This window comes from Carcharodon carcharias (assembly GCF_017639515.1).
Source record: "Carcharodon carcharias isolate sCarCar2 chromosome 33 unlocalized genomic scaffold, sCarCar2.pri SUPER_33_unloc_1, whole genome shotgun sequence".
Lineage (NCBI taxonomy): Eukaryota > Metazoa > Chordata > Chondrichthyes > Lamniformes > Lamnidae > Carcharodon > Carcharodon carcharias.
In genome coordinates, this window is record NW_024470690.1 from 1,192,885 (window position 1) to 1,207,476 (window position 14,592).

The window sequence follows — 14,592 nt, forward strand, 5'->3', positions numbered from 1 at the left end:
GGGGGGGAATGAAGGGACGGGGGGGATGAAGGGACGGGGGAGGATGAAGGGACGGGGGGATGAAGGGACGGGGGGGAATGAAGGGACGGGGGGGATGAAGGGACGGGGGGGATGAAGGACGGGGGTGGATGAAGGGACGGGGGGATGAAGGGACGGGGGGATGAAGGGACGGGGCGGATGAAAGGACGGGGGGATGAAGGACGGGGGGTATGAAGGGATGGGGGGGATGAAGGGATGGGGGATGAAGGGATGGGGGGGATGAAGGGATGGGGGGGATGAAGGGATGGGGGGGATGAAGGGATGGGGGGGAATGAAGGGATGGGGGGGAATGAAGGGATGGGGGGGGAATGAAGGGATGGGGGGGATGAAGGGATGGGGGGGATGAAGGGATGGGAGGATGAAGGGATGGGGCGGATGAAGGGATGGGGGGTATGAAGGGATGGGGGGAATGAAGGGATGGGGGGATGAAGGATGGGGGGATGAAGGGATGGGGGGATGAAGGGATGGGGGGATGAAGGGATGGGGGGATGAAGGGATGGGGGATGAAGGACGGGAGGATGAAGGGACGGGAGGGATGAAGGGACGGGGGGGATGAAGGGACGGGGGGGATGAAGGGACGGGGGGGATGAAGGGACGGGGGGGTGAAGGGACGGGAGGAATGAAGGGACGGGGGCGGATGAAGGGAGGGGGGGGATGAAGGGACGGGGGGGATGAAAGGATGGGGGGGATGAAAGGATGGGGGGGATGAAGGAATGAAGGGACGGGGGGGATGAAAGGATGTGGGGGATGAAGGGATGGGGGGGATGAAGGGATGGGGGGATGAAGGGATGGGGGGGATGAAGGGATGGGGGTGAATGAAGGGATGGGGAGGAATGAAGGGATGGGGGGGAATGAAGGGATGAGTGGATGAAGGGATGGAGGGGATGAGGGGATGGGGAGGAATGAAGGGATGGGGGAAAATGAAGGGATGTGGAGGAATGAAGGGATGCAGGGGATGAAGGGGTTGAAGGGATGGAGGGGATGGGGGGGATGGAGGAGATGGGGGGGAATGGAGGGGATGGGGGGGATGAAGGGGATGGGGGAATGAAGGGGATGGGGGGGATGAAGGGATGGGGGGGATGAAGGGATGGGGGTGATGAAGGGATGGGGTGATGAAGGGATGGGGGTGATGAAGGGATGGGGGGATGAAGGGATGGGGGGATTAAGGGACGGGGGGATGAAGGGATGGGGGAGATGGGGGGATGAAGGGATGGGGTGCATGAAGGGATGGGGGGCATGAAGGGACGGGGGGGGGAATGAAGGGACGGGGGGGGGGAATGAAGGGACGGGGGGGGGAATGAAGGGACGGGGGGGGAATGAAGGGACGGGGGGGGAATGAAGGGACGGGGGGGAATGAAGGGACGGGGGGAATGAAGGGACGGGGGGGGAATGAAGGGACGGGGGGGAATGAAGGGACGGGGGGGAATGAAGGGACGGGGGGGATGAAGGGACGGGGGGGAATGAAGGGACGGGGGGGATGTAGGGACGGGGGGGATGTAGGGACGGGGGGGATGAAGGGACGGGGGGGATGAAGGGACGGGGGGGGATGAAGGGACGGGGGGGATGAAGGGACGGGGGGGATGAAGGGACGGGGGGATGAAGGGACGGGGGGGATGAAGGGACGGGGGGGATGAAGGGACGGGGGGGATGAAGGGACGGGGGGGATGAAGGGACGGGGGGGATGAAGGGACGGGGGGGATGAAGGGACGGGGGGGATGAAGGGACGGGGGGTTGAAAGGACGGGGGGGATGAAGGGATGGGGGGGATGAAGGGATGAAGGGACGGGGGGGATTAAGGGACGGGGGGGATGAAGGGATGGGGGGATGAAGGGATGGTGGGGAATGAAGGGATGGTGGGGAATGAAGGGATGGGGGGGAATGAAGGGATGGGGGGGAATGAAGGGATGGGGGGGAATGAAGGAATGGGGAGGAATGAAGGGATGGGGAGGAATGAAGGGATGGGGAGGAATGAAGGGATGGGGAGGAATGAAGGGATGAGGGGATGAAGGGATGGAGGGGATGAGGGGATGGGGGGGAACGAAGGGGTGGGGGAAAATGAAGGGATGTGGGGGAATGAAGGGATGGGGGGGAATGAAGGGATGCAGTGGATGAAGGGGTTGAAGGGATGGAGGGGATGGGGGGGGATGGAGGGGATGGGGGGGATGGAGGGGATGGGGGGAATGAAGGGATGCGGGGGATGAAGGGATGGGGGGGATGAAGGGATGGGGGGGATGAAGGGATGGGGGGGATGAAGGGATGGGGGGATGAAGGGATGGGGGGATGAAGGGATGGGGGGGATGAAGGGATGGGGGGATGAAGGGATGGGGGGGATGAAGGGATGGGGGATGAAGGGATGGGGGGGATGAAGGGATGGGGGGATGAAGGGATGGGGGGGATGAAGGGATGGAGGGATGGGGGGATGGAGGGGCTGGGGCGGCATGAAAGGGATGGGGGGCATGAGTGGATGGGGGGGAATGAGGGATGGGGGGATGAAGGATGGGGGGGCGCTGAAGGAATGGGGGGGAATGACGGATGGCGGCGTGGAAAGAAGGGATTGGGGGGGCATGAAGGATGGGGGGCACGAAGGGATGGGGGGCACGAAGGGATGGGGGGCACGAAGGGATGGGGGGGCACGAAGGGATGGGGGGCACGAAGGGATGGGGGGCACGAAGGGATGGGGGCACGAAGGGATGGGGGGCACGAAGGGATGGGGGCACGAAGGGATGGGAGGGACGGGGGGGGAATGAAGGGACGGGGGGGAATGAAGGGACGGGGGGGAATGAAGGGACGGGGGGGGAAGGAAGGGTCGGGGGGGAAGGAAGGGACGGGGGGGAAGGACGGGACGGGGGGAATGAAGGGACGGGAGGGAATGAAGGACGGGGGGGGATGAAGGGACGGGGGGGAATGAAGGGACGGGGGGGAATGAAGGGACGGGGTGGAATGAAGGGACGGGGGGGAATGAAGGGACGGGGGGGATGAAGGGACGGGGGAGGATGAAGGGACGGGGGGGATGAAGGGACGGGGGGGAATGAAGGGACGGGGGGGATGAAGGGACGGGGGGGATGAAAGGACGGGGGTGGATGAAGGGACGGGGGGGATGAAGGGACGGGGGGATGAAGGGACAGGGCGGATGAAAGGACGGGGGGATGAAGGGATGGGGGGTATGAAGGGATGGGGGGGATGAAGGGATTTGGGGATGAAGGGATGGGGGGGATGAAGGGATGGGGGGGGATGAAGGGATGGGGGGGGAATGAAGGGATGGGGGGGGAATGAAGGGATGGGGGGGGATGAAGGGATGGGGGGGATGAAGGGATGGGAGGATGAAGGGATGGGCGGATGAAGGGATGGGGGTATGAAGGGATGGGGGGTATGAAGGGATGCGGGGATGAAGGGATGGGGGGATGAAGGGATGGGGGGATGAAGGGACGGGAGGGATGAAGGGACGGGAGGGATGAAGGGACGGGGGGGATGAAGGGACGGGGGGGATGAAGGGACGGGGGGGATGAAGGGACGGGGGGGTGAAGGGACGGGAGGAATGAAGGGACGGGGGGGATGAAGGGACGGGGGGGATGAAGGGACGGGGGGGATGAAAGGATGGGTGGGATGAAAGGATGGGGGGGATGAAGGAAAGAAGGGACGGGGGGGATGAAAGGATGTGGGGGATGAAGGGATGGGGGGGATGAAGGGATGGGGGGATGAAGGGATGGGGGGATGAAGGGATGGGGGGATGAAGGGATGGGGGTGAATGAAGGGATGGGGAGGAATGAAGGGATGGGGGGGAATGAAGGGATGAGTGGATGAAGGGATGGAGGGGATGAGGGGATGGGGAGGAATGAAGGGATGGGGGAAAATGAAGGGATGTGGAGGAATGAAGGGATGGGGGGGAATGAAGGGATGCAGGGGATGAAGGGGTTGAAGGGATGGAGGGGATGGGGGGGATGGAGGAGATGGGGGGGAATGGAGGGGATGGGGGGGATGAAGGGGATGGGGGGGATGAAGGGGATGGGGGGGATGAAGGAATGGGGGGGATGAAGGGATGGGGGTGATGAAGGGATGGGGGTGATGAAGGGATGGGGGTGATGAAGGGATGGGGGGATGAAGGGATGGGGGGATTAAGGGACGGGGGGATGAAGGGATGGGGGAGATGGGGGGATGAAGGGATGGGGTGCATGAAGGGATGGGGGGCATGAAGGGACGGGGGGGGGAATGAAGGGACGGGGGGGGGAATGAAGGGACGGGGTGGAATGAAGGGACGGGGGGGAATGAAGGGACGGGGGGGAATGAAGGGACGGGGGGGGAATGAAGGGACGGGGGGGAATGAAGGGACGGGGGGGAATGAAGGGACGGGGGGGAATGAAGGGACGGGGGGGAATGAAGGGACGGGGGGGATGAAGGGACGGGGGGGATGAAGGGACGGGGGGGAATGAAGGGACGGGGGGGATGAAGGGACGGGGGGGATGAAGGGACGGGGGGGGATGAAGGGACGGGGGGGATGAAGGGACGGGGGGGATGAAGGGACGGGGGGGATGAAGGGACGGGGGGGATGAAGGGACGGGGGGGATGAAGGGACGGGGGGGATGAAGGGACGGGGGGGATGAAGGGACGGGGGGGATGAAGGGACGGGGGGGATGAAGGGACGGGGGGGATGAAGGGACGGGGGGGATGAAGGGACGGGGGGGATGAAGGGACGGGGGGGATGAAGGGACGGGGGGGATGAAGGGACGGGGGGATGAAAGGACGGGGGGGATGAAGGGATGGGGGGATGAAGGGATGAAGGGACGGGGGGGATTAAGGGACGGGGGGATGAAGGGATGGGGGGATGAAGGGATGGTGGGGAATGAAGGGATGGTGGGGAATGAAGGGATGGGGGGGAATGAAGGGATGGGGGGGAATGAAGGGATGGGGGGGAATGAAGGAATGGGGAGGAATGAAGGGATGGGGAGGAATGAAGGGATGGGAGGGAATGAAGGGATGGGGGGGAATGAAGGGATGAGGGGATGAAGGGATGGAGGGGATGAGGGGATGGGGGGGAATGAAGGGGTGGGGGAAAATGAAGGGATGTGGGGGAATGAAGGGATGGGGGGAATGAAGGGATGCAGGGGATGAAGGGGTTGAAGGGATGGAGGGGATGGGGGGGGATGGAGGGGATGGGGGGGCTGGAGGGGATGGGGGGCAATGAAGGGATGCGGGGGATGAAGGGATGGGGGGGATGAAGGGATGGGGGGGATGAAGGGATGGGGGGGATGAAGGGATGGGGGGATGAAGGGATGGGGGGATGAAGGGATGGGGGGGATGAAGGGATGGGGGGATGAAGGGATGGGGGGATGAAGGGATGGGGGGATGAAGGGATGGGGGGGGATGAAGGGATGGGGGGGATGAAGGGATGGAGGGGATGGGGGGGATGGAGGGGATGGGGAGGAATGAAGGGGATGGGGGGGGATGAGGGGATGGGGGGGATGAGGGGATGGGGGGATGAAGGGATGGGGGGGATGAAGGGATGGGGGGGATGAATGGATGGGGGGGAATGAAGGGATGGGGGGGAATGAAGGGATGGGGGGCACGAAGGGATGGGGGGCACGAAGGGATGGGGGGCACGAAGGGATGGGGGGCACGAAGGGATGGGGGGCACGAAGGGATGGGGGGCACGAAGGGATGGGGGGCACGAAGGGATGGGGGGCACGAAGGGATGGGGGGCACGAAGGGATGGGGGGCACGAAGGGATGGGGGCACGAAGGGATGGGGGGGACGGGGGGGGAATGAAGGGACAGGGGGGAATGAAGGGACAGGGGGGAATGAAGGGACGGGGGGGAATGAAGGGACGGGGGGGAAGGAAGGGACGGGGGGGAAGGAAGGGACGGGGGGGAATGAAGGGACGGGAGGGAATGAAGGGACGGGGGGGGATGAAGGGACGGGGGGGAATGAAGGGACGGGGGGGAATGAAGGGACGGGGTGGAATGAAGGGACGGGGGGGAATGAAGGGACGGGGGGGATGAAGGGACGGGGGAGGATGAAGGGACGGGGGGGATGAAGGGACGGGGGGGATGAAGGGACGGGGGGATGAAGGGACGGGGGGGATGAAGGACGGGGGGGATGAAGGGACGGGGGGGATGAAGGGACGGGGGGGATGAAGGGACGGGGGGGATGAAGGGACGGGGGGGATGAAGGGACGGGGGGTTGAAAGGACGGGGGGGATGAAGGGATGGGGGGGATGAAGGGATGAAGGGACGGGGGGATTAAGGGACGGGGGGGATGAAGGGATGGGGGGATGAAGGGATGGTGGGGAATGAAGGGATGGTGGGGAATGAAGGGATGGGGGGGAATGAAGGGATGGGGGGGAATGAAGGAATGGGGAGGAATGAAGGGATGGGGAGGAATGAAGGGATGGGGAGGAATGAAGGGATGGGGAGGAATGAAGGGATGAGGGGATGAAGGGATGGAGGGGATGAGGGGATGGGGGGGAATGAAGGGGTGGGGGAAAATGAAGGGATGTGGGGGAATGAAAGGATGGGGGGGAATGAAGGGATGCAGTGGATGAAGGGGTTGAAGGGATGGAGGGGATGGGGGGGGATGGAGGGGATGGGGGGGCTGGAGGGGATGGGGGGGAATGAAGGGATGCGGGGGATGAAGGGATGGGGGGGATGAAGGGATGGGGGGGATGAAGGGATGGGGGGGATGAAGGGATGGGGGGGATGAAGGGATGGGGGGATGAAGGGATGGGGGGATGAAGGGATGGGGGGGATGAAGGGATGGGGGGATGAAGGGATGGGGGGGATGAAGGGATGGGGGGATGAAGGGATGGGGGGGATGAAGGGATGGAGGGGATGGGGGGGATGGAGGGGATGGGGAGGAATGAAGGGGATGGGGGGGGATGAGGGGATGGGGGGGATGAGGGGATGGGGGGATGAAGGGATGGGGGGGATGAAGGGATGGGGGGATGAAGGGGATGGGGGGCATGAAGGGACTGGGGGGATGAAGGACTGGGGGGATGAAGGGACTGGGGGGATGAAGGGACGGGGGGCATGAAGGGATGGGGGGCATGAAGGGATGGGGGCATGAAGGGATGGGGGGCATGAAGGGACGGGGGGCATGAAGGGACGGGGGGCATGAAGGGACGGGGGGCATGAAGGGACGGGGGGGCATGAAGGGACGGGGGGCATGAAGGGACGGGGGGGCATGAAGGGACGGGGGGGGAATGAAGGGACGGGGGGAATGAAGGGACGGGGGGAATGAAGGGACGGGGGGGAATGAAGGGACGGGGGGGGATGAAGGGACGGGGGGGAATAAAGGGACGGGGGGGATGAAGGGACGGGGGGGGATGAAGGGACGGGGGGGATGAAGGGACGGGGGGATGAAGGGACGGGGGGATGAAGGGACGGGGGGGATGAAGGGACGGGGGGATGAAGGGACGGGGGGATGAAGGGACGGGGGGGATGAAGGGACGGGGGAGGATGAAGGGACGGGGGGGATGAAGGGACGGGGGGGAATGAAGGGACGGGGGGGATGAAGGGACGGGGGGGATGAAAGGACGGGGGTGGATGAAGGGACGGGGGGGATGAAGGGACGGGGGGATGAAGGGACGGGGCGGATGAAAGGACGGGGGGATGAAGGGACGGGGGGTATGAAGGGACGGGGGGTATGAAGGGATGGGGGGGATGAAGGGATTTGGGGATGAAGGGATGGGGGGGATGAAGGGATGGGGGGGATGAAGGGATGGGGGGGATGAAGGGATGGGGGGGATGAAGGGATGGGGGGGGATGAAGGGATGGGGGGGATGAAGGGATGGGGGAGATGAAGGGATGGGAGGATGAAGGGATGGGCGGAAGAAGGGATGGGGGTATGAAGGGATGGGGGGATGAAGGGATGCGGGGATGAAGGGATGGGGGGATGAAGGGATGCGGGGATGAAGGGATGCGGGGATGAAGGGACGGGAGGGATGAAGGGACGGGGGGGATGAAGGGACGGGGGGGATGAAGGGACGGGGGGGATGAAGCGACGGGGGGGATGAAGGGACGGGAGGAATGAAGGGACGGGGGGGATGAAGGGACGGGGGGGATGAAGGGACGGGGGGGATGAAGGGACGGGGGGGATGAAAGGATGGGGGGGATGAAAGGATGGGGGGGATGAAGGAATGAAGGGACGGGGGGGATGAAAGGATGTGGGGGATGAAGGGATGGGGGGATGAAGGGATGGGGGATGAAGGAATGGGGGGATGAAGGAATGGGGGATGAAGGGATGGGGGTGAATGAAGGGATGGGGAGGAATGAAGGGATGGGGGGGAATGAAGGGATGAGTGGATGAAGGGATGGAGGGGATGAGGGGATGGGGAGGAATGAAGGGATGGGGGAAAATGAAGGGATGTGGAGGAATGAAGGGATGGGGGAAAATGAAGGGATGTGGAGGAATGAAGGGATGGGGGGGAATGAAGGGATGCAGGGGATGAAGGGGTTGAAGGGATGGAGGGGATGGGGGGGATGGAGGAGATGGGGGGGAATGGAGGGGATGGGGGGGATGAAGGGGATGGGGGGGATGAAGGGATGGGGGGGATGAAGGGATGGGGGTGATGAAGGGATGGGGGTGATGAAGGGATGGGGGTGATGAAGGGATGGGGGGATGAAGGGATGGGGGGATGAAGGGATGGGGGGATGAAGGGATGGGGGGATTAAGGGACGGGGGGATGAAGGGATGGGGGAGATGGGGGGATGAAGGGATGGGGTGCATGAAGGGATGGGGGGCATGAAGGGACGGGGGGGGGAATGAAGGGACGGGGGGGAATGAAGGGACGGGGGGGAATGAAGGGACGGGGGGGAATGAAGGGACGGGGGGGAATGAAGGGACGGGGGGGGAATGAAGGGACGGGGGGGAATGAAGGGACGGGGGGGAAATGAAGGGACTGGGGGGAATGAAGGGACGGGGGGGAATGAAGGGACGGGGGGGATGAAGGGACGGGGGGGAATGAAGGGACGGGGGGGATGAAGGGACGGGGGGGGTGAAGGGACGGGGGGGGTGAAGGGACGGGGGGGATGAAGGGACGGGGGGGATGAAGGGACGGGGGGGATGAAGGGACGGGGGGGGATGAAGGGACGGGGGGATGAAGGGACGGGGGGGATGAAGGGACGGGGGGGATGAAGGGACGGGGGGGATGAAGGGACGGGGGGGATGAAGGGATGTGGGGGAATGAAGGGATGGAGGGGATGAGGGGATGGGGGGGAATGAAGGGATGGGGGGGGAATGAAGGGATGTGGGGGAATGAAGGGATGTGGGGGAATGAAGGGATGCAGGGGATGAAGGGGTTGAAGGGATGGAGGGGATGGGGGGGATGGGGGGGAATGATGGGATGCGGGGGATGAAGGGATGGGGGGTATGAAGGGATGGGGGGGATGAAGGGATGGGGGGGATGAAGGGATGGGGGGGATGAAGGGATGGGGGGATGAAGGGATGGGGGGGATGAAGGGATGGGGGGGATGAAGGGATGGGGGGGATGAAGGGATGGTGGGATGAAGGGATTCGGGGATGAAGGGATGGGAGGGATGAAGGGATGGGAGGGATGAAGGGATGGGGGGATGAAGGGATGGAGGGGATGGGGGGGGGATGGAGGGGATGGGGGGAAATGAAGGGGATGGGGGGGAAGAAGGGATGGGGGGGATGAAGGGATGGAGGGGATGAGGGGATGGGGGGATGAGAGGATGGGGGATGATGGGATGGGGGAATGAAGGGATGTGGGGGAATGAAGGGATGGAGGGGATGAGGGGATGGGGGGGAATGAAGGGATGGGGGGGAATGAAGGAATGCAGGGGATGAAGGGGTTGAAGGGATGGCGGGGATGGGGGGGATGGAGGGGATGGGGGGGAATGAAGGGATGCGGGGGATGAAGGGATGGGGGGTATGAAGGGATGGGGGGGATGAAGGGATGGGGGGGATGAAGGGATGGGGGGATGAAGGGATGGGGGGATGAAGGGATGGGGGGATGAAGGGATGGGGGGGATGAAGGGATGGGGGGGGATGAAGGGATGGGGGGGGATGAAGGGATGGGGGGGATGAAGGGATGGAGGGGATGGGGGGGATGGAGGGGATGGGGAGGAATGAAGGGGATGGGGAGGAATGAAGGGGGTGGGGGTGAATGAAGGGGATGAAGGGATGGGGGGGATGAAGGGATGGGGGGGATGAAGGGATGGGGGGATGAAGGGATGGGGGCATGAAGGGATGGGGGGCATGAAGGGATGGGGGGCATGAAGTGATGGGGGGCATGAAGGGATGGGGGGCATGAAGGGATGGGGGCATGAAGGGATGGGGGGCTTGAAGGGATGGGGGGATGAAGGGATGGGAGGGATGAAGGGATGGGAGGGATGAAGGGATGGGAGGGACGGGGGGGAATGAATGGACGGGGGGGAATGAAGGGACGGGGGGATGAAGGGATGGGGGAGATGGGGGGATGAAGGGATGGGGTGCATGAAGGGATGGGGGGCATGAAGGGACGGGGGGGGGAATGAAGGGACGAGGGGGGGAATGAAGGGACGGGGTGGAATGAAGGGACGGGGTGGAATGAAGGGACGGGGGGGAATGAAGGGACGGGGGGGAATGAAGGGACGGGGGGGAATGAAGGGACGGGGGGGAATGAAGGGACGGGGGGGAATGAAGGGACGGGGGGGAATGAAGGGACGGGGGGGAATGAAGGGACGGGAGGGAATGAAGGGACGGGAGGGAATGAAGGGACGGGGGGGATGAAGGGACGGGGGGGAATGAACGGACGGGGAGGAATGAAGGGACGGGGGGGATGAAGGGACGGGGGGGGTGAAGGGACGGGGGGGGTGAAGGGACGGGGGGGGTGAAGGGACGGGGGGGATGAAGGGACGGGGGGGATGAAGGGACGGGGGGATGAAGGGACGGGGGGGATGAAGGGACGGGGGGGATGAAGGGACGGGGGGGATGAAGGGACGGGGGGGATGAAGGGACGGGGGGGATGAAGGGACGGGGGGGATGAAGGGATGTGGGGGAATGAAGGGATGGAGGGGATGAGGGGATGGGGGGGAATGAAGGGATGGTGGGGGAATGAAGGGATGTGGGGGAATGAAGGGATGGGGGGGAAATGAAGGGATGCAGGGGATGAAGGGGTTGAAGGGATGGAGGGGATGGGGGGGATGGGGGGGAATGAAGGGATGCGGGGGATGAAGGGATGGGGGGTATGAAGGGATGGGGGGTATGAAGGGATGGGGGGTATGAAGGGATGGGGGGTATGAAGGGATGGGGGGGATGAAGGGATGGGGGGGATGAAGGGATGGGGGGGATGAAGGGATGGGGGGGATGAAGGGATGGTGGGATGAAGGGATGCGGGGATGAAGGGATGGGAGGGATGAAGGGATGGGAGGGATGAAGGGATGGGGGGATGAAGGGATGGAGGGGATGGGGGGGGATGGAGGGGATGGGGGGAAATGAAGGGGATGGGGGGCAAGAAGGGATGGGGGGGATGAAGGGATGGAGGGGATGAGGGGATGGGGGGATGAGAGGATGGGGGATGATGGGATGGGGGAATGAAGGGATGTGGGGGAATGAAGGGATGGAGGGGATGAGGGGATGGGGGGGAATGAAGGGATGGGGGGGAATGAAGGGATGCAGGCGATGAAGGGGTTGAAGGGATGGAGGGAATGGGGGGGATGGAGGGGATGGGGGGGATTGAAGGGATGCGGGGGATGAAGGGATGGGGGGTATGAAGGGATGGGGGGGATGAAGGGATGGGGGGATGAAGGGATGGGGGGATGAAGGGATGGGGGGATGAAGGGATGGGGGGGATGAAGGGATGGGGGGGATGAAGGGATGGGGGGGGATGAAGGGATGGGGGGGATGAATGGATGGGGGGGATGAAGGGATGGAGGGGATGGGGGGGGATGGAGGGGATGGGGAGGAATGAAGGGGATGGGGAGGAATGAAGGGGGTGGGGGTGAATGAAGGGGATGAAGGGATGGGGGGGATGAAGGGATGGGGGGGATGAAGGGATGAGGGGGAATGAAGAGATGGGGGGGGATGAAGGGATGAGGGGATGAAGGGATGGGGGGATGAAGGGATGGGGGGGATGAAGGGATGGGGGGGGATGAAGGGATGGGGGGCATGAAGGGATGGGGGGCATGAAGGGATGGGGGGCATGAAGTGATGGGGGGCATGAAGGGATGGGGGGCATGAAGGGATGGGGGCATGAAGGGATGGGGGGCTTGAAGGGATGGGGGGCTTGAAGGGATGGGGGGATGAAGGGATGGGAGGGATGAAGGGATGGGAGGGATGAAGGGATGGGAGGGACGGGGGGGAATGAATGGACGGGGGGGAATGAAGGGACGGGGGGGAATGAAGGGACGGGGGGGATGAAGGGACGGGGGGGATGAAGGGACGGGGGGGATGAAGGGACGGGGGGGATGAAGTGACGGGGGGGATGAAGTGACGGGGGGGATGAAGGGACGGGGGGGATGAAGGGATGGGGGGGGATGAAGGGATGGGGGGGGATGAAGGGATGGGGGGGATGAAGGGATGGGGGGGATGAAGGGATGGGGGGGATGAAGGGACGGGGGGGATGAAGGGATGGGGGGATGAAGGGATGGGTGAATGAAGGGATGGGTGGATGGGGGGATGAAGGGATGGGGGGGATGAAGGGATGGAGGGGATGGGGGGGGATGGAGGGGATGGGGAGGAATGAAGGGGATGGGGAGGAATGAAGGGGGTGGGGGGGAATGAAGGGGATGAAGGGATGGGGGGGATGAAGGGATGGGGGGGATGAAGGGACGAGGGGGCATGAAGGGACGGGGGGGATGAAGGGACGGGGGGCATGAAGGGACGGGGGGCATGAAGGGACGGGGGGCATGAAGGGACGGGGGGCATGAAGGGACGGGGGGCATGAAGGGACGGGGGGCATGAAGGGACGGGGGGCATGAAGGGACCGGGGGCATGAAGGGACGGGGGGCATGAAGGGACGGGGGGCATGAAGGGACGGGGGGCATGAAGGGACGGGGGGCATGAAGGGACGGGGGGCATGAAGGGACGGGGGGCATGAAGGGACGGGGGGGCATGAAGGGACGTGGGGGCATGAAGGGACGGGGGGGCATGAAGGGACGGGGCGGATGAAGGGACGGGGCGGATGAAGGGACGGGGCGGATGAAGGGACGGGGCGGATGAAGGGACGGGGCGGATGAAGGGACGGGGCGGATGAAGGGACGTGGGGGATGAAGGGACGTGGGGGATGAAGGGACGGGGGGGATGAAGGGACGGGGGGGATGAAGGGACGGGGGGGATGAAGGGACGGGGGGGATGAAGGGACGGGGGGGATGAAGGGACGGGGGGGATGAAGGGACGGGGGGGATGAAGGGACGGGGGGGATGAAGGGACGGGGGGGATGAAGGGACGGGGGGTTGAAAGGACGGGGGGGATGAAGGGATGGGGGGGATGAAGGGATGGGGGGGATGAAGGGATGAAGGGACGGGGAGGATGAAAGGACGTGGGGGATTAAGGGACGGGGGGGATGAATGGATGGGGGGGATGAAGGGATGGGGGTGATGAAGGGATGGGGGGGATGAAGGGATGGGGGGATGAAGGGATGGGGGGATGAAGGGATGGGGGGAATGAAGGGATGGGGGGGATGAAGGGATGGGGGGGATGAAGGGATGGGGGGGATGAAGGGATGGGGGGGATGAAGGGATGGGGGGGATGAAGGGATGGGGGGGATGAAGTGATGGGGGGATGAAGGGATGGGGGGGGATGAAGGGATTGGGGGGAATGAAGGGATGGGGGGGAATGAAGGGATGGGGGGGAATGAAGGGATGGGGAGGAATGAAGGGATGGGGAGGAATGAAGGGATGGGGGGGGAATGAAGGCATGAGGGGATGAAGGGATGGAGGGGATGAGGGGATGGGTGGGAATGAAGGGGTGGGGGAAAATGAAGGGATGTGGGGGAATGAAGGGATGGGGGGGAATGAAGGGATGCAGGGGATGAAGGGTTGAAGGGATGGAGGGGATGGGGGGAATGAAGGGATGGGGGGGATGAAGGGATGGGGGGATGAAGGGATGGGGGGATGAAGGGATGGGGGGATGAAGGGATGGGGGGATGAAGGGATGGGGGGATGAAGGGATGGGGGGGATGAAGGGATGGGGGGGATGAAGGGATGGGGGGGATGAAGGGATGGAGGGGATGGGGGGGGTGGAGGGGATGGGGAGGAATGAAGGGGATGGTGGGGAATGAAGGGATGGGGGGGAATGAAGGGATGGGGGAATGAAGGGATGAGGGGGAATGAAGGGATGAGGGGGGGATGAAGGGATGGAGGGGATGGGGGGGTGGAGGGGATGGGGAGGAATGAAGGGGATGGGGGGGGAATGAAGGGATGGGGGGGAATGAAGGGATGGGGGAATGAAGGGATGAGGGGGAATGAAGGGATGAGGGGGGGATGAAGGGATGGAGGGGATGGGGGGGGTGGAGGGGATGGGGAGGAATGAAGGGGATGGGGGGGAATGAAGGGATGGGGGGGAATGAAGGGATGGGGGAATGAAGGGATGGGGGAATGAAGGGATGAGGGGGAATGAAGGG